A 19,657-nucleotide genomic window follows, 5' to 3' on the forward strand; every position below is an offset into this window, starting at 1 on the left:
ATTTCACTCTTTTCGGCCGGACGTCTGTTACCTTCCACTTTCTTTGTGTTGGAATTTCAAACTCCGGTGGATTTATGAGGACTATGGTTAACCGCTCCTCAGATCTCTGCCGGGTAAATCCAGACAGCTAGCTAGACTATCTGTTTTCTGTTGCACGACTAAAACAACTTTAGAACGTACACATGTTCCACCAAAACAAGTTCCTTCCTGAGGCTATTTTGCAGCGGCTGCTTAACGCTACCCATGACGATTGTGATTGGTTTAAAGAAATGCCAATAAACCACAGCACATTTCTCTACCATCCTGGAATGCTGTGTGAACTAGCCAGACCTCCGCAACGCTGTGGACGAAGGTCTGGCAAAGCGTGACAACCATAGACCTATTACAAGCTGGTCACATTAGTAAGGCAGCCCTCCCCGCCTTTAAATACGTTCACACGCGACTGTTCATAGTGCCATGCTGCTAGCATGCCTAAATATCTGAAAAATCAAATATCTCCCTGACTGCCCTAATGTACGGAGCAGACCAGATTGTTATGTGTAATGAAAGCTTATTGATTTGGTCATTGCTAGTGATTAGCCTTAGGGACCTTCAGGCCAACCAGGGGTGGAAAACCAGACAGGCAGTGGAAGGGACAAAGGTCTAAAAAAGAGATGAATCCGTGGTAATCTACTGCTAGAGGAACAATTGATCTGCTGTTTGGCCTGATGACAAGTTTGGAAGGTGATTCTGTTCGGTTTATTACGTCAGCAAGCTGATAACCAGGAGGATCAAAAAGCCCTGTATTGCATAACCAATAGAAGGCCTATCCGCACACAATACAAAAGGGCAACAGCGGTTTGTTTTATTGCATGTGAATCACTTTGAATGATATAAATTAGTTGACAATGAAAGGTAAAAATGGATTGTCTTTGGAAAATCTCTGACAACTGCAGTTTAAAAGCCTTTGTTCAATATTGGCAGAAATAACAAGCACGGGCAAATAGAAACACACTGATGCAAATAAACTCACACCCAAGTACAGATTTTGATGGGATTTAAAGTCATGTAATGTGGGCTGTGTGCAACCCTTGTGTGTGATGCTTCCAGACTCTTTTTCCTGTTAAACCAAGGACAGATGTTAAGAACTGGCTGCTGATTGGCTGGATGAAGAGTGATTTTCGACTGGATAATCCCAAAAGGGCAGATAATTACGTCAGCTCAAATTCCCACAGCTGGACGAGAGCGTCCTCTACATAAAGTCACAACCTTTTCTTACAGAGTCCTTAGATGCCAACCAATATAGTCACGCAGGTCAGTCCCATGTCAGTGCCAGCAGCATCATGTGTGGGATCAGGACAGAACAACACAGATCAACTAACAAATAAGTTGTGCAACGAATAGCAGAAGAAAGAAGAGAAACTCTACAAGCCTAAAGGTTATCCTGAGAAGGTTTTTTTTCTTTATAGTCACAAAATTAATTTCAGTTTTTATCATACTATAAAGCACTGCTTAGTTCGCAGTAAAGAGGCATAAGAAATCAAAATGGAACTGCTGCATTTTCATATGTAATTGCGTTCGCTCATTGGACAAAGGTGTGGTCAATACAGTTTTATTGTATTGTGTTATTTTATTACCATTTTTCAAAGAAGAAGTCATTAGCTAAAGAATACTGTGGAGTGCAGAATCTTCTGAAGAATGATAATTGTTAGCATTAGTGTCATGCAAACAAAACTGCAAAATCCACACAATAGTCAGATACCTTTGTAAAGCTGACTGTAATAATTGATGGTGAAATGTCAGAGAGGTGCTAATTGAGTTGTTCTTTTGTCTACCTGTTGGTCAAAATAGGGGAGATACCTGACAATATACTGAAGCATAATATTAAAGTGTTGTTGCCATGAGGACCATCAGTGTAACAGAATTGTATACAAACAACAAGCACTACCAAGAAAAATCCATCCACACTCATAGCACACTAGTTTTGCTTTTGGGCCCACATGGACAAGAACTGCTTAAAGTGCTATGGGTGATATCATGTCGTGATTCATCTCAATGACAACTGAGCAAACTCCATCTTAAAACTATCTAGCAGACCTTGAGTTTGGATTGTTTTTATCAAAACACGAACTATAACTTTAAAAATTAGATCAACTTCTCTCAAGAAAAAAATTTACATTATAAACATCACAGCATGTGTTGCAGGACAATTATGCTGGTCCATTTTACTTGTTTGAAGTTACTGTTTTAGTAAATCTAATTAATATTCGTTTCATGCTTCCTCAGTGAAACATGTTAATTTTAATATTGTATACATTGTAATTAATGAGATTGAAAACAAAAGAACTGCCCGTAGAACATAAAGTTAGATTTTTTATGTTTGTTGTAGTTTGTGGCTGTAAATGCGTTGTTTTATAAATGCTGATGATTGTAAATATTTTGTGTGAATCTGCCAAAAATGTATGTGAGAAATAAGTGTATGCCCCAATAAACATTAAATACCGTCATTACTGTAACTCAATATTGCCACGAATGCAGCCAACTTTCAGTATATGTCTGGCTGATGTCTTTATTTCTCAGCTGATGGCATCCCTGGGGGAGAGTGGCAGTAATTACAGTAATGGTTGATCATAGTTACTGTATTAGCCGTCTCCATAGGAACATCTCAAGCAGGATGAGATAAACGGACTGAGGAGAGGGAGAGGAGAGGAGAGGAGAGGAGAGGAGAGGAGAGGAGAGGAGAGGAGAGGAGAGGAGAGGAGAGGAGAAATGCAGAGGAGAAATGGAGAGGGGTAAATAGGCTGTGACCTCCACCAAAGCACCAAAACCTGCAGTACACCACCACTACCCCACAGCGCTCTCAAAATAAAGAATAACTCTGACGTAGCTCTAATTCAGGTACGTCAGAGGAACTAAACTGATGTATATTCCAGCATAATCCCATGCAAAGGAAAAGAATGTAGGAAGCCTTTGTCATCTAAAAGATTAGTATGTCCCTTAATCTCCCAATCCAAACAACAATATCAAAGGTGGATGGCAGTTGTGTGACCTGGTTTAAGCCCTTTTGTGTAATCTCAGATCTGATTATATGAGAAGCTGACTGAGGGATAAGGAAAGAAAGGATATGATGTCTTCCACGTCAGACAGTGTGATATTAAGATGAAAAGATTATGATGTCCGATGATGTTACTACAGCGTGTAATGCCATTTACAGAAAAGTAGAAGATTTAAACCAAAGGAATGTGGGAAAATATGTGAGTGAGCTGACTTTAAACTGACATTCAAGAAGAGCTTTATGTCTCTTAGGACAGCAGTGGGTCCACATTGTGTCCTATAGTCCTAAACAGAAGCAAAAATAGAGACCTGTGTGTTCTACACACACATACACACTACAAATAACACTAAAAAGTAATAGATGAACAATGGAGAGTAGCTAATTTGTTCTCTTCACATGTCAAAAACCAAATCATATTGCAGTGGTGGCATGTCACTAAATACATTTACTGAGGTGCTGTACTTATTAATACAATTTAAGTACTTGTTCTTTACTTAAGTATTTCCATTTCCTGTTACTTAATACTTCTGCTACTCCATTTACTAGTTACTTTTCAGATTAAGACTTTACATGTAAAACATATGTTTAGTTCATAAAATGTGATGCACTGTTATTGATTAAACAACACAAATCTACAGTTATTAAATGAGTCCCTCCTTAAAATGCTGTTTACTTGTTAATGCATGGATGGAAAAACATATATGATACATATGACGCTCTTACAGTACTTTTTGATTTAAAGCATGTTATTGCGTAATACTTACATAGTCTTAGTGCACCATCTATAATTACACAATTTATTTGGTTGTTATCCAAAGTATTGTGTAGTTTCTAGTAAAGAGCAAAATAGAAAATAAAATGGATCTTCTGACAAATCTGCTTGATGCTTAATACTTATATACCTTTGCTGTAGTGAAATTGTGAAACTTATAGTTGTAATGGAGTACATTTATAGTGTGGTATTGTGACTTTTACTGAAGTAATAAATACTCGCACCACTGCAAAAATGAGTTCAATTTTCAAATGCAAAAGTTGAATGGGTTTGATAAAAGATACTCTCCACACTATGAATTTGGGACATAGTAGTTGCCTCAGCCCCAAAACGTGCATCAATTGTGTCATACCGATTTAAAATAATACAGATGAATGTGAAGTTTACATGTTTGTTACACTGTAACTGTAGGAGTATTAAATGCCAATCAATGGTTCACACAGTGCAACCAGAAGTTATGACAAGGAAGTTTGCAAACTAAGCAGCAGCTATGACGTGTGTATGGTTTCATTGAGGCCACAGGAGCTGTCCAGTGCTGAAAATCAATCCAAAGCCTGCGGGAATAATCGACAGCTGGGAGCGGAGAGATGGGAGGGGTGGTAGAGGAGCAGAGTACTACCCTAACCTTGAAAATGATTATGGCCTTTAAAATCTTTTCCTCTGTCTGTTTACACTCCCCAGAAAGTTTTTTTTACAGTCGACTTACTCAGCCACATGAAAGTTTTGTTGAAGTATTGATTGCGTTTGTGTCTGAGAAGTTAGACAGAACACGAAAAGACAAAATATTGCAGGCCGAAGTTGAAGATTATTATTATTACGCAATTTGGAAATTTTAAAATTCAAAGTGGAGTCAGGAAAGTAAACAAGTTATAATTATTGATGAATACAACATAAAAAGCCTTTTTGGGTTATATTATTCATTTTTAAATCATCCCAGTAGAGGCAGCAGACGTTACAACAAACAAAAAATAAGAATATGAAGCTGTAAACTCTTACCTTGGTGTAACTGTAGACTGAATCATTTGGAGACCAACGATGGTTTCATCCTCATAAAAAGAACTTTGAGTTGTTGTCCTCTCTTCTTTTTTTCTTTCTCGTTTTTCCCTCAATAGACAAACACCTTTTTCATAAATCTGCTCCCAGATTTCTGTTGCACAAACTTGTACATGGCTCCAGTCTGAGCTTTGTGTTGTTGCTCCATAGTAGCTGAACGGAGTCGCTCTTGCCTGGTGGTTGTGCTTCTGCTCCGATCCCTGCCAGTGTGTGTGTGTGTGTGTGTGTGTGTGTGTGTGTGTGTGTGTGTGTGTGTGTGTGTGTGGGAGAGAGACTAAGTGAGAGAGAGCGCTCTGATTATGTTCCTATTTATATGCTATTGTTTTCCCCAGTGTGGCGATGTGGATTGTATAATTTTTAGACTTTAGCCCACTCAGACTTGCACGGTCATCCAACAAAACACACCCGTGAAGATTATTGTAATCCTACAATATTTCTGTAGAGACTCAGTAGGCGTGTTTCTGAGGCATTTTACAGTGTATCTATATTGGTACAAAATGGTGTCTTTTGGTCTCATGTTGCATTATGGCAATTATTAAATAGACTTAGTGATAAATGTGGCAGTCTACAGGAAGTTTGTAGTGAAAGTACTTATATCCCTTTTGCATAATATATAAAGATTTGAATATACAGTATGTTTTGGTTTTTATGGAGCCCCTAAAGAGACATAGTGAATTTTTCTGGTGTGCACAAGATACTTTCTGGTGTGCACGAGAAACCTTTTTGTGTGCACGAGATACTTTCTTGTGTGCACGAAATACTTTTGCGTATTCACGAGAAAAGTATCTTGTGCTCAAACCAATCTGAGTACCAGTCAGACTGGCTGCCGAGGAGGAGGTATTCATCTTCCTAAAAACACAAAGACATGTTTCTGATACTTTCATCAACAAACTTAAAGATGATAAGGCAACTGTTAACCGATTTAATGCTGTGAATGAATATAAATTTTAGCCACATAACGTTAGCAATACTTCGTTAGCACAATTCTGCTAGCCTTAGATTGGTTTCTTGTGAGCACGAGATACTTTTGCGTGCTCACGAGAAAAATATCTTGCGCGCACCAGAAAGTATCTCCTGCTCAAGAAAATTTCCACATGTGCCTTTAGGGGCTTCGTATTGTTAAATGAATAAAGATGCAAGAAGCAAAGGAAAACACTCACACAGACACAAAAGCACTAAGAATAAAAAATAAAGCTGCATTTCATTGTCAGAAAGAATAGGTTGGATTACTGTGTTTACAAGTAAGCAAGTAATTCATGAAGCATCTTCAATTTTTTTGTTAAATGTCTGTAGGTGGCTGTACATCAATTTTCCATGGACAAACAACTTGAGAGGCTCGAGCCATTGATTAACAGTTGGGGCTTGAGGTTGTTTTTTTCACTGAAGGGCAATGCAGTATTTTGTCTGTAGAATACAAACTGATTTTACTTTTGATTTTAATGGTTTCAGATCTTCAGGAAAGTAACCCAAGATACAAAGGCGTGGACAGAAAAGCTTGTGTGTCATTGGTGCTCTATATGGTGAAATCAGAAGTCTCAATAAGCCTTAAAACCTTCTTAAGGAGAGAATTTGTTTTTATTTTATTTTTTATTTACAATATATATTCCAAGAAAGACTTGTATTGGTACCCAATTCCAGAGGTGTGCACTTACTGTAAACTTGAGTAAGACTCAAATCATGAAATTTAGACTTTAGACTTGACTAGACTAAAGACTTGGAACTCAACTTTGAATTTAAAGGGGAATTGTAGTGATTTAGTATTACACTTACATAAAGTTAGAAGGCTTGAAAAAGATACAAAAAACAGAATGGTAAAAAATATCCTGAATTTTATCCTACATTTTCCATAATGCACTTCCATAGCATATTCTATTAGACTTCCCCTGGTAAATGCCCACACCTTTAAACACATTTCTGTTATAAATGTTAAATCTCTACACCAGAGCTGAGATAACCCTGATTACATCACAGGTTTTGTTTCGTTAGACTTTAGAAAGCTCCTCTAAAGCTACAGAATGATACTCTATAAAAAAAAGAGTGGCACTCTCCATGATCAGTAAACTGAACTTAAAGTGTAAAATTGATGGAGTGCCCCTTTAACACCAATGACTTGTGACTTCACTTGGACCTTAGCCTTTTAACTTTAATTAAAAGTCAAGCCAATCAAAGTTTCATTTTCCTGACAAAGGATAAACTTTGAATCAATCCAACAGCAGCCAATCACCTCATCATCAGGAGGGAGAGATGTGTTTGTCAGCTACAGACAACGGATGACACCTCTGATTACAGTAACACATTTGGATATAAAGACTCTGCTGCGGTCAACAAAATACAGACAGATCATACATTACAAATTATTTAAACTGTAACACAGGAATAACACTGTAAAACAGCTGATCAGTTTGACTTTACATGTCATAATGTTTATTTGGAATCAATGTGAAAGATCAATAGTTGAAGGGCACTTATTCAGTGCTGAAAACACAACGTTTAGGACTTGGACTGGAAAGGTCCCATGGCATGAAAATTTCACTTTATGAGGTTTTTTAACATTAATATGCGTTCCCCCAGCCTGCCTATGGTCCCCCAGTGGCTAGAAATGTCGATTAGGGGTAAACCGAGCCAAGGTATCCTGCTCTGCCTTTGAGAAAATGAAAGCTCAGATGGGCTGATCTGGAATCTTGCTACTTATGAGGTCATAAGGAGCAAGGTTACCTCCCCTTTCTCTGCTTTGCCCACCCAGAGAATTTGGCCCACCTTCTCTCCTCCTCAGTGGCTACAGACACAGAAATGGCACATACTAAGGAAAGCTCATTATGGGACTGGCTCTAGTGGCTGTAATTCTCACCAAGGCTGAATTTCTGGAAAGAGACTTCAGATACACTATTAGGGGACCACTAAGGTCTATATAAAAGCATCCAAAGAGCACCATGTCATGGGACCTTTAACTTGGGACTTGACTTGGGTCTATATATACAATATCTCACCAAAATTGTACTTGTTTGTTGTTGACATGTATAGTATAGTATTGGGTTTTAAATTTTTTGGACGACAAATTACTTGCACATAAGTGAATCGCCAGTCTTCTGAAGATATTCAGAAAGGCAGAAGAGGGTAATTGCTACAATCTCTGCAACTTCCATCAGTTCACTGCTTCCTCGTTCATCTCCTCTGTCGTGCATCTTCGCCTTGAGCAGCAGAACCCAACCAGCAACCACACTGTAAAAAGTCATGATTTATTATTTTACTTTTTTGAAACCAGCTCTTATCTTGTGCTTTACTTGTCATCATATGAATAGCTTTAATGAAAAGAAAAACATCAGTCATCCTTTTCACTGAGAGGTTGAATGGCAGTGAACTTTAGTTGACACTCTGACCGCCCTGAGCTCATTGTCATTCATTTACATGCAATCCCATGCCAAGGGAAGTGATTAAGTCGTCGTGTTATGTCTGGTTTAACACAGGTTACATAATGGTGATTTGTGTTTATGTCCTTTTGCAATTGCAGGAACCTTAATTTGTGTAGTTACTCTGAAAATGAGGAATTAAAAACATTTGTCGTTGATCTTCAAGTCACAGAGAATCTAGAGCTGCAGTCATACATTGATCAATTAATTAGTCTATTGGAAAGAAAATTAATCAGCTATTTTGATAACTATATGTTTACAGTAAGTCATTTTTTCAAGCAAAAATGGCAAATTTTTGCTGGTTCCAGCTTCTCAAATGTGAGGATTTACTGCCCACCTATGATAGGAAATGAAATATATTTTGTATTGGCACTGTTGGTAAATATCAGAAGACAAAACAGGCTATTTTCTGTATGATGTCACTGTGGGTTCTGGGTCTGGAAAGTTGAGGTTTACAACTTTCATAAACTAAACAATTAATCGACAATTAAAAAATAAACATCTCTAAAAGTTTTAGAAGGGTCATAATATATTCTGGTATTTTTGAGATGACATGTGGATATTTGCAGAGCACTTCAGTCCAGACGGTTCTGTGTGTGTGCGCTAAAATAATCTCTCCTGCTTTAGTTTCTGATAACCATTCATCCTGGAAATAGACAAAACAGAGAAATGGTGGCTGCTTCGGCCAAAACAATTTGTACTTGTTGGAGGGAACAGATTGAACACCCTCAGTCTTTAATAAATGAAAAAGCATTAATAAATCAAATAGGAAAGGTTGATGGACATGAGCATGGCAGCGAGTGAGGCTGACTTTATGGTTTCTTATTTCAGATCTCTTTGAGGTGTTATTGCCAATTAGATCCATTGCTTTAGTTTCCATGGAAACCTTATTTTTGTTTTCTTTTCTTTCTCTCTTGCATATAAATACACTTCCTCTCTCTCCACATGGTATTATTTTTAAACCTCCTTTCTTTTTAGCTTTATAAGACAACAGGTTGGTGTTGCATTGCGTAGGGGGGGAAGTGGGGGTACAGTGACCGAGCAGTGTGGGCAAGGGTCAGAGTTTAGGGGATAAACCATAGACTGTATAAAATAGGAATAAACTAAGTGGGCACACAGTGGGAATAAGTGGGCTGACAATAACTCCCAGTCAAAAGAAACACAATGTCCTCCATGTCTGGATGAAAGAGTTGTTGCTGTTGTGTTGATGAATTCACGTACACAAAGTTTTACAATCAAATATGCGGTGGCACTTACACTTGTGATTGTGGGTTGCACACATGATAGTACAATAACATAAAAATAATAAATTAATACTGCAGAAGCATGAAGATAGCTGTGTTTCAGCAGGTTCCTTTTGCATCCACATTGTAAAAGTGTCTAATAGAAAACCCTCTAATTAGAGTGTTAAGTTGTGCATGGAGCTAAGGGGAAGGAAAGACCTTCCTTACTGCCAACACGGCCATCTGTGTGAAGAAATAGCTCTGATCTAGGTGGCAGTGAGATATTAATGCATTTTTGTAGCATACTTTGCTGGAGGCACTTCTGTATTTCTGTCTCCATCAGGACCATCCATCACATCTCCTTATTACACCTTCTTTTTAAAAAGCACACAATAATACACACAGACACATACAGTATGATTTTTCCCAGAGCAAACCACATTGAAGAGGTCAATGACAGAAAAGCCCTCAAGATTATTATAATAACTCTTCCCTTCAGTCCATTTTAAATGTGATAAGCAGAGATGGAAGCTATTTTGTGTAGTGCCAGCCGTCTCCATGGCCCTGCTTGATGACACCCCCTCAAATACCATGAGAGCCAATTTACTCAGAAGCAGGCGGACGCCTCATTTCTCACTTTGAGAGCTGATCCAGGTCAACGTGTTTTTAGAAAAGCAGGCCGAGTGGGGTGGGAGGAGGGGGGGAGGGCAATCACTCCCAGCGGATAAACACATTTACTCTAAATAAGAACTCTATACAGTGTTGCTCTGTACATTAGACACATGCCTCATGCACTTTATTGTTTTGTGTATTTTGTTTTCTATGACTTTTCACAGCGAAAAGAGACGACAGAGAATTCTTGAACATTTTATAAAATTAACACAAAACAACTCTGAGAACCTGCACTCATTTTTGGCAGGTTTTCTATAAATAAGTGTTGCAAGCATTACTTTAATTTCTCTCAAGACAGGCTTACATAACAAAACTATTATTCAAGAAAGGACCAGACTGAAGTCTTGTTGAACCAGAGAGAAATCTGTGCTGACATTAACTCTCTCTGCACACTGTGTTCCTACAGTGATTTAAAACATTACACTAATACTTGCGGTAACACTTTACTTTACTTTACCGCTATTTAATTTTTATAAGCAGTATATAAACAATTTATGAATTGTTGGGGCTTTGGAAATTATAGAGTGTGGTCTAAAGAGTGTGGAGATAACTCTTGTTATGATTTGATACTATAAATAAAATTGAATTTATGTAACATCATATGTAGTTGAACGCAGATATAAGGAAAATTGTCAAGTGTTTATTAATGTATTTGTATTTGTCAACAACTATAACTCCTCTTGTAAAGCATCTGTAACAGATAAGTGACAATAAAGTTGTAATCATACAAAATATGTCTTAACATATTAAAAAATAAACATGAAATATAAAACATGTATCTATCATATTTTTCAAATAAATTTTCACTTTTCACTCTTCATGACAACTGATCAAACTCCATCCGCTGGTGAAGACCATGAGACGCAACTGAAAGCTCCGGAATAAATCCATTAGAAAAGTTTGCCAAACTACCATTTAAGAATGAAAAAAAGAAGCTCAAACTCTCTTCATGGCTTTTGAACATACACATCTACAAACAGTTTTAAACTTGCCTGTGAATGATTTGTACAAAAACAGTTAATGTGTTCAATAACACACTGTAAGGATTTGTTAATGTGTGTAATATGATTTCAGCTGTTGTACTACAAAGGTAAATCATTCGTTAACTGTTCGGATGGGGATGCCTCATGGGAAAACTGTTGACATACACATAAATTAAACACTTACAACTGTCACTTATAAATGTCCTTACATAGTCACAACTGCATTATGATGTGTTATAAACCATTTATTACTTGTTTATATACTGCTAAAAAATGCTAAATGGGAAGATCAAAGTGATATCGCAATCAAATGTGAGAAATAAAAACCTTGCAGCAGTTTCATGTGGTGGCTGTTTGATTGTTGATAATGATTTGATAGAATCTCAGGTAAACTTAAAGTCATGGCACACCTGTAACGCTACAGATGAAGTGTGTTTGGGGTATAGAGAATATGTATTTTCCCATGTGAAAATTGAATATACAAGCTCCTATTAGCTGCTCCTCTCCCATTTGTGAAGAAGGATTTGACAAACAGCTACAGTGCTTTAAATAAAAACATAAAATATACTGCAGATTTATAAAATAGGTGGGTTTGTTGATCTAGCAGTGGACAAGAGGAATAAAGCTGTTGAGTTCAGAAGGTTGAGCAAAAATACTGGTCACAATCAATACTTGCCTTAGGTGAGGGGTAGGATCAAGGTCAGGAGTGCTGGATCAAATAATGCCCTTTATACTGAGGTTATTGCTGAAGGGGATTTAATTAATCATCTATGATTGGTCTTATTATGAGACTTTGTTACAGAGTTTGTTTCTCTATTTTTATGTTATTTTCCACTCCTGGAGACAGTGATGAAGAGACAAACAACCAATTACAAATAACAATTACAATTACAAACAACATGCGATAGCTTAAGAAAAACATAGGCTTTTAGATTAAGAACTCAATTAAAAAAAGACACCTGAACATGTGTAGATAAGTTAAATATCAAGCAGTAGCATGTACCAGCTTTAAAATCACAATTTCCTTCCAGTCCAGATGGTTGAATTTCCCACTGTCCACAAATTTATTCCACCTTTAATTTGTATTATAATAACAATAACGAGGCACGTAAGGAAAACAATCATGTGTGGCTGCACTAAAAAATCCCCAGCAAGTTAAGGATCTGAAAGGAAATGCCTCAGCTCTATAGCTAGCATGAGAAAGGGGAAGCATGGCAGAGACGGAGGAAATCATGGGAGGAGAGAGGAAACGTGTTTTAAGAGGGGTGAGACATTGTTTCCTGAACATCACGTGAATTCGTCAGCTGTATGGGCGGAGTTAGCAACCTTTCAGCTGCACGGCTTCCTCCTCGATCCTCGATCCTCGATCCTCGATCCTCGATCCTCGATCCTCGATCGATCCTCGATCCTCGGTGCAGGAATAAGAGCTTTGAGACAAGGGCCAGACCAACTTCCAGTTCAACCGAGGAGTGATGAGCTATCAAATAAGGAAAGTGAGATTCCTGAGACGCCTTAGATTGGAAGGTACTCCTGATGACATCAATGTATGGTGACCTCATTTCCCTGTTTATCAGTTAGATATAAAAGCAATCTTGATTAATTTAGATTTCATAGCTTTAATATACAGTCAATAAAAAGTTTATCTTCCTGTTTGTTTAAAGTTGTGTCAGCTGAACTTTACCGAGGGCATTTCCATGGATACTGGCTCTACTCTCTTACCATAGCAACAGCTGCCAGAGAAGCTGAATGTAGCTACAGAGTGGATGTCACACACAGCAGAAGACAAACATATATTTATATATATATATATATATATATATATATATATATATATATATATATATATATATATCCTTACATTAATTGTCATTATACTTGCCAAAGATGTTTAATTATTAATTCATTATTTTGTGTCTTAAAGGTTCATTTGATAGTGGTACCTTCACAAAATGTAGTGTGTGTGTGTGTGTGTGTGTGTGTGTGTGTGTGTGTGTGTGTGTGTGTGTGTGTGTGTGTGTGTGTGTGTGTGTGGGTGTGAAAATAGACTGAATGTGAGTATTCAAATGTGCATGTTTGTCCTCAGTTTCTATACATCCCTGTACTGTATCTACATTTGCACACACACACACACACACACACACCCACACACACACACACCAATGGCTCTGTTGAGACAAAAGGCACCCTCTTGTGCTTCGTTCAAACACTGAAAAACAGCCTCAGCACTTAGTGCCCTGCTGGGAATTAACTCAAATAATGATGCAACATTTTTCAGAGACACACTAAGGAAGAACTTTACATTACAGCTCCATTGTAACAACATAAAACTAATATAACTTTGTTACTGTCAGCATATTGTTTTATCAATATAACACCCCAACTTTGCACACAGCCTAACAGGATCCTCAGTTCTTCATTGATGCTATATGATGTTCATACTGACTGAAGTATCCAAACCAAGACTTCATGTTCCTGATCTTTTCATCTCAAAGGAAGAAAATAAATGTATTTCCCAAAATATTTAAATATTCAAGATAGAATTATATTATTCTGTATTGAATCAGCATTTAAATTATGATTTCATTTAATTTTTTAATTCTCATTCCCTGACATTGTAAGCCTTCCCTTATCTCTTTTATGTCTCCTCTTTGTGGCTGCACTGTCAGCGTTACCATCTGTGCAGCAACCCATAAGACATCTGTCAGGAGGAGTCAGAGCTATCGTTCACTTTCTAAAGATGATGATATTTGATAGGACACAGTCCCCATATTGGGCCAATGTGAGAACCAATGAATGTTTGTTTTCTGATAAAGGACCCCAGCCTATGTAGCCTCTGTGATCACACACCAGTCCATTTTCATTGTGGAGCTTTCAAAGCAGGATCTTCTCTTGGAAATAAGCATAAACATTTTTCTCTGTGAAAATGAAGTCTTTGGACCACAATCATAAGGTGAGTGACTTGTCATATACTATTAGATATATCTATGTGCACCTTGACATGGATACCTTATGTTGGAGGATTCCCTCTATGTAATGGTTACATTATACACTGTCACAATTTCCTGCTCAGAGGTGTAAAGGTATCCCATCAAGAGTAGTGTGTGTTTCAGTCAACAGGATTGCTCACAAACTCTTCTTAAGAGGTATTAAATTGTTACTGACACTGAGGCCTGACTCATTGCGTTCTATATATATATATATATATATATATATAATTCTGCTTATAAGCAATTAAAATGCAGATAACTAAAGAATTAACCTTTAATCTCTTAGAGCCTGCCTAATCATTACTAATAAGAGCTCAATTGCTTTGATGATAGCTGTTATTTATATTATGTTAATGACCAAGAGCCACTAGAAGCCTCCTGGGAAATAACCACTCCAGAATTATTTAAAATGAAGACTATTTTAGTGCAAGGTGCCTGAGAATACCCAGATTCAGCAGGATCGACATGGCGCCCCCTGCTGAGGACCGCTACTGCCGTCAGTTCCAGCCCAACACCTTCGACCCCTCCCGCTGCAGCTCCTGCCTGCGGCCGGATCATATGCACCTCAGCAGCAACATCATTACTGCTGCTGCTGCTGCTGCTGCACAACGGGACGATTCACAAGAGTGGGTATGTACATGAAACATTCAGTAGTTTTGTGAATATGGGCCTGTATTTACCAAATGTTTAAGAATTTCACGTTAGAATGCTCTAAAACAATTTAGGAATAAAAAAAAGGGAAGAATAATGTTTATTAAGCGGTTGTACAGCAAATGTAGGTAAACTTTAGGAGCAATTCTCTTAAGTGATCTCACTATTAAGACGCCACCTTAGTTACTGTTGCTTTACTACATTTACATACTAAACATATGATCACCTTATAAAATATGATCCATTGTTACAGATTAAAACCACCAAAAGTATATGAATGAGTTGAATTTAGCTCCACCTTGACAACATTAAAGTACCACCTCAATAACGCTGACAGCAGCCACTCTGCATTATGAGTACTTTTACTTTTGATACTTTAAGTAAAGGTTGTTGCTGGAACTTATATCTGTATTTTTACTGTACTTAAGTGAATGCAGGGCATGCTACTTTTTCTAAAGTAAATGGTTTGAATACTTCTTCCCCTAGTGTTGGCTACACACATAATATCATGCTTGATTACAAAAAAAGGAGGCCAAAGCAAACAGGTCCCAGATAAAATGTCAGCATCCTCACCAGCTGATGATCAACGTAGAAAATGGATATAAAGATTTGAGATTTTAACTCTAAATTAGCTTGTCCAAAATTTTACTTGTAGCAGTTTGATAACTTCAGGCTCGGATGTTTATGTGATCAGCGATCTTTGTCAAAACATTGATGAATAGCGGTGCATCAAGATGACACAATACTGAGGTCAAAATCTATTGACATAAATAACAGGGTGCTTTTTAATTACCTGCTACCATTCAATGCATGTGGTAAAACTGTCCCACATGTTGCACACTGAGGTGATGATGTCAACTTATAACACAATCACCAAGTGAAACTACTGTGGAGGTGGGAGAAGGATAATACAATAAGGTGGCATTTTATTCTGTATCATTAATTAATGAAGGCTCATTACAATCCTTGGGGAATGGGTTGTAATCTGATATGCCTATGACACATGCAAACATGTCTCCTCACACAACGTTGGAATAAAGTCAAGAAAGTTCTTTTTTTTCTCCTGAAAACAAAAGACGACACTTTACACTTCGAACGTGCATCCAGTCAAGAGACCAAGAACTAAAACGAACAAAACTTTTGTGGTCTTCCTGTTAATGAGAGGTAGAACTGAAGGATCAAGATCAAGATAAAGATGAGAAAGAAGTTGAGTAGGCGGTTCTGGTAATGCAAAAGCACTAGAGCAATGAAATAATGATGAGCATGTCCAGAGACTAGCTTGAGTTACATCCTGTGCAGTCTGAATGTGTTGGCTTAGTTGGAACGAAGGAAGAGAAAGAAAGAAGGAGAAGAGCTGCTGAAAGCCTTGACAGCCGATTTAGCTTAAGAAAACGAGCAGTCACAGTAAGTGAAATATGTCTTAATGATTAGACTTGGGATGTTAGCTGGCTGAATATTTGTGTCTCCAGGGGAAGTTTATGTTGGTTTGTGTGTTGTTCTTTAAAAGACACCGGCCATCAGGTAGTTGCTGTGTTAAGCTTTTGTCAGGTTTATGATGTGCTGTAAGTGACTCTGTTGGTGCATTATTATAAAATATGATCAAATGTGATAACTGTGCTCCTTTGAAAAAAGGAGGAATGATCAAAATAAACAATTAATTTCCAGAAACAGTCACATTTGCATGAGTCCACAATCGCCTTAATGACAACTTGACATTTTTAACCCTGCAGTTTCCCTTAATTGTAATCATTATTTTTTAATAAAAGATTCAATATACCAGTTTGACTCTCACTAACTCCTCCAAATGCTTAAAAAAGGTTTTTCTGTGCTCCACCAACTAGGAAGCAGATGATGATACTTGCGCCCAGTCTGAGGTAACCACAAGTGGCAGTAGTGATGATGTCAGCAGTGGCTGGACCTACGAGTGGAGTCTGGTCCACAGTCTGAGTCCTGAGTGGGAACTTAATATCTGCGATACTGACATACAATCCAGGTGACTGTATCCTGTATCCTGATTTCAGAAACCACTTTTTTTTCTTTTTTTTTTTTTACCAAGAACAGTCTGCCGAGGGCAGTAGGCACACATATATGTATACTGTGAAACAACACACTCTGACACAGAAAGAAACCTAAGCATATAGGGTTTGTTTGAGTATCACTGAATGAGCTGCTTAATATTAGCTTTCAAGGATCTAACTTAGCTTGATGTATGTTACTGTGTGTTACCTGCCCTGCACCAGACAGTTAGCAACTAGCTTGTGAACATAGTGGAGCATTTAGCAGCTAAAGAGCCAGATATTTCCCTCAGGAGTTGGAGCCCAAACAGAGCTAAAAGGAGAGAAATACATCCATCAGGTGGTCAGAAACACAACTCCAAGTGAATGCTAATGTTGCTCTGTGTCTGCTGGATGTAAAAGCATCTGTTTTGCTGACAAGCTCACCATAACAACTTTAAAACATCATAATGAGTCTGTGTTGTGTTCAAATCATTCTCATATCATGTTGAAGCAAGTTTGTTTTATAGGCAAATTCACATGTTGGCAGTCCTAAATCCAGTAGCAGAAAGAAGCAGATGATTTAATATTTCTCTCTTCAAGTCATTCAATGTGTCGGCTGCACACATTATGCTCATTTCTACCAATAAAGATGTTTTGTGATGCTGTATATGAGAGGATTCCAGAGGCACTATCTAATGTAAGCTTTCTTTTGAGGGACTGCACCATTCACTCATATTCATGTCACAGTTTGGAGCAAACAGGCCAGATCTAATGGATCTCTATTGTGATCTTTTCTGCTGCAGTCCTACTTTTGATTAAGAATAATTAGATTGGGTGTATTTTTACAGAAGATATTGCCTTGTGTTGCTATAAAATAATAATAATAAAAAAATATATATATATACACACACACACATATATATATATATATATATATATATATATATATATATATATATTCATCATCGTAAATTGTTTTTTTGAAGATTTATTTTGTAGATTAAGTTCTCTTAATGACATTTGTCATGATGACAGACATGACAGAAGGAATATAATTGCATAGTTTCAGATTATTTTTGTGTTTAGATGGGAACTATACAACACTTTGCACATCGGCAGTCTTATGTTTAGGTTGCTGCAGTGATATGCCGTAAGCAAGAAGAGAGTGCTGTATTATGTTTGAGTCAGAGTTATTAAAGCAGGCCAAGTGGCACTAAAGAAGCTGTGCATGTGATTTAACTTTCACCTACAGCCAGAAATTAGGTAGATAACAGCGTTAACACTATCATCTTTCAAAGCCCTTGTAACATTTGTAGGCCTTCTCCCTGATCATCAAGCCAAGTGACTGTCCATTAAACACATTTTACAAACTGACAACTCCACGTTTGCACCAGTTTCCTCGTCTGTATCTGAAAACCTTGCACTGCCCTCCTCTAGCTCTCCAAATCAGCGGGACTGTCTAAGGAAGAGCAGATCCCTCAGCTCAGAGAGACATTGTTTGGCCCAAAGAGATATGACCCGGTTGGACCCGTCCAAAGCTAAAAGCTCCTGGATGGATGAGAGGAGGGGCAGAGACAGATCCCGCCAGACATCAGGTACAGTCACTGATATACACTGCATTAAACTTGCTTCCTTAAAGGTTCCCTTAACGTGTTTAGTTGTTCATTATCAAAATCTTTGTTGCCTGTTCACAAACTTGTCCTTTTTCATGAATATTCACCACCACCATCAATTCCAAGTATTCCTTTTGGCTTGAAATTTTACATTTGCATTCACATGAACTAGGGTAGACACCATTGGTAGATGCTCCATATTTATGTGCCATCTTGAAATACGTTAGCCAGTAAGGGACATACAGGACATTTCCGCCTTTCGCGTTTTTGCTGTCATATGATAAACTCAAAGGTGCTGCTAATGCTGCTAATGGGTATCATAGCTTCCCGACCCCGGCAAGTTTGAAGAAGGAAACATGGAGGACCACACGTATTCAAAATCCAAATTTCAGGAACAGGAGTCTTCTTCTTCACCCAGAAAAAGAAAATGGTTGTTTGAAAAGAGCAAGAGACCGGCTTTTTGAAGGTGAAGGCTACCGTAGCTGTAATACGTACTTTGAGCTGTGTGGTGCGAGAGAGTTGATTGCGATATATGATCTCAATGCTAGATGGGAGAAATTCCTACACATTGGATCTTTAAATGTACAGAAGACACTCTTGACCTTGACTTGTGCTCATGCTCTTTTACACGCTACATGTTAAGGCAATGACCTCAGGCTTGTATGATTTTCAGAGTCCAGAGGAGACAGGGAACAAGAGAGTGGCTACTTCTCTCCAGACAGAAAAGGTGATGGTGAGCAACAGATGGAGGAAGTCAACAAACGGTCGTATCGTTACTACGAGAGGGGGCGTCCTCTTCCTAGCAACTATATTCCTGAGCCCAAAGCCTGCGTCCCCTACAGGACTATCAACCTCGGCGTGCCCTCCCAGAGGAGGAACCCAGAGACGTATATGCAGGAAATTTGGAGAAGTGAATCCCCAGAGAGGTACACGTACCACTCCAACTTTAGACGGGGAGCTGATTCACAGAATAATTCACCAACACGTCACAGCTCCGTGAGCCCAGATCGCTACAAGTTAATTGAACCTCCTTTACAAACCCGGCGAAAAAGCTCCCTCTCCAGGAGTCAGGTCCGGTCTCAAGCTTCGTCTCATGACTCCTCTCCGCTTCCATCACATGGTCTTTCTCAGCATACATCTGGCAGGTCCAGTCCATCCCGCAGGAGGGGGTCCATCGTCTCTCGGACTGCCTCGCCCTCCAGAGCCACCCCTTCTCACAAGCACAGAGACTCTTTCCATTTACAGAACGGTGAATTTGATGTTCA

The sequence above is a fragment of the Perca flavescens genome, chromosome 2 (assembly GCF_004354835.1).
Source record: "Perca flavescens isolate YP-PL-M2 chromosome 2, PFLA_1.0, whole genome shotgun sequence".
In the NCBI taxonomy this organism is placed as follows: Eukaryota; Metazoa; Chordata; class Actinopteri; order Perciformes; family Percidae; genus Perca; species Perca flavescens.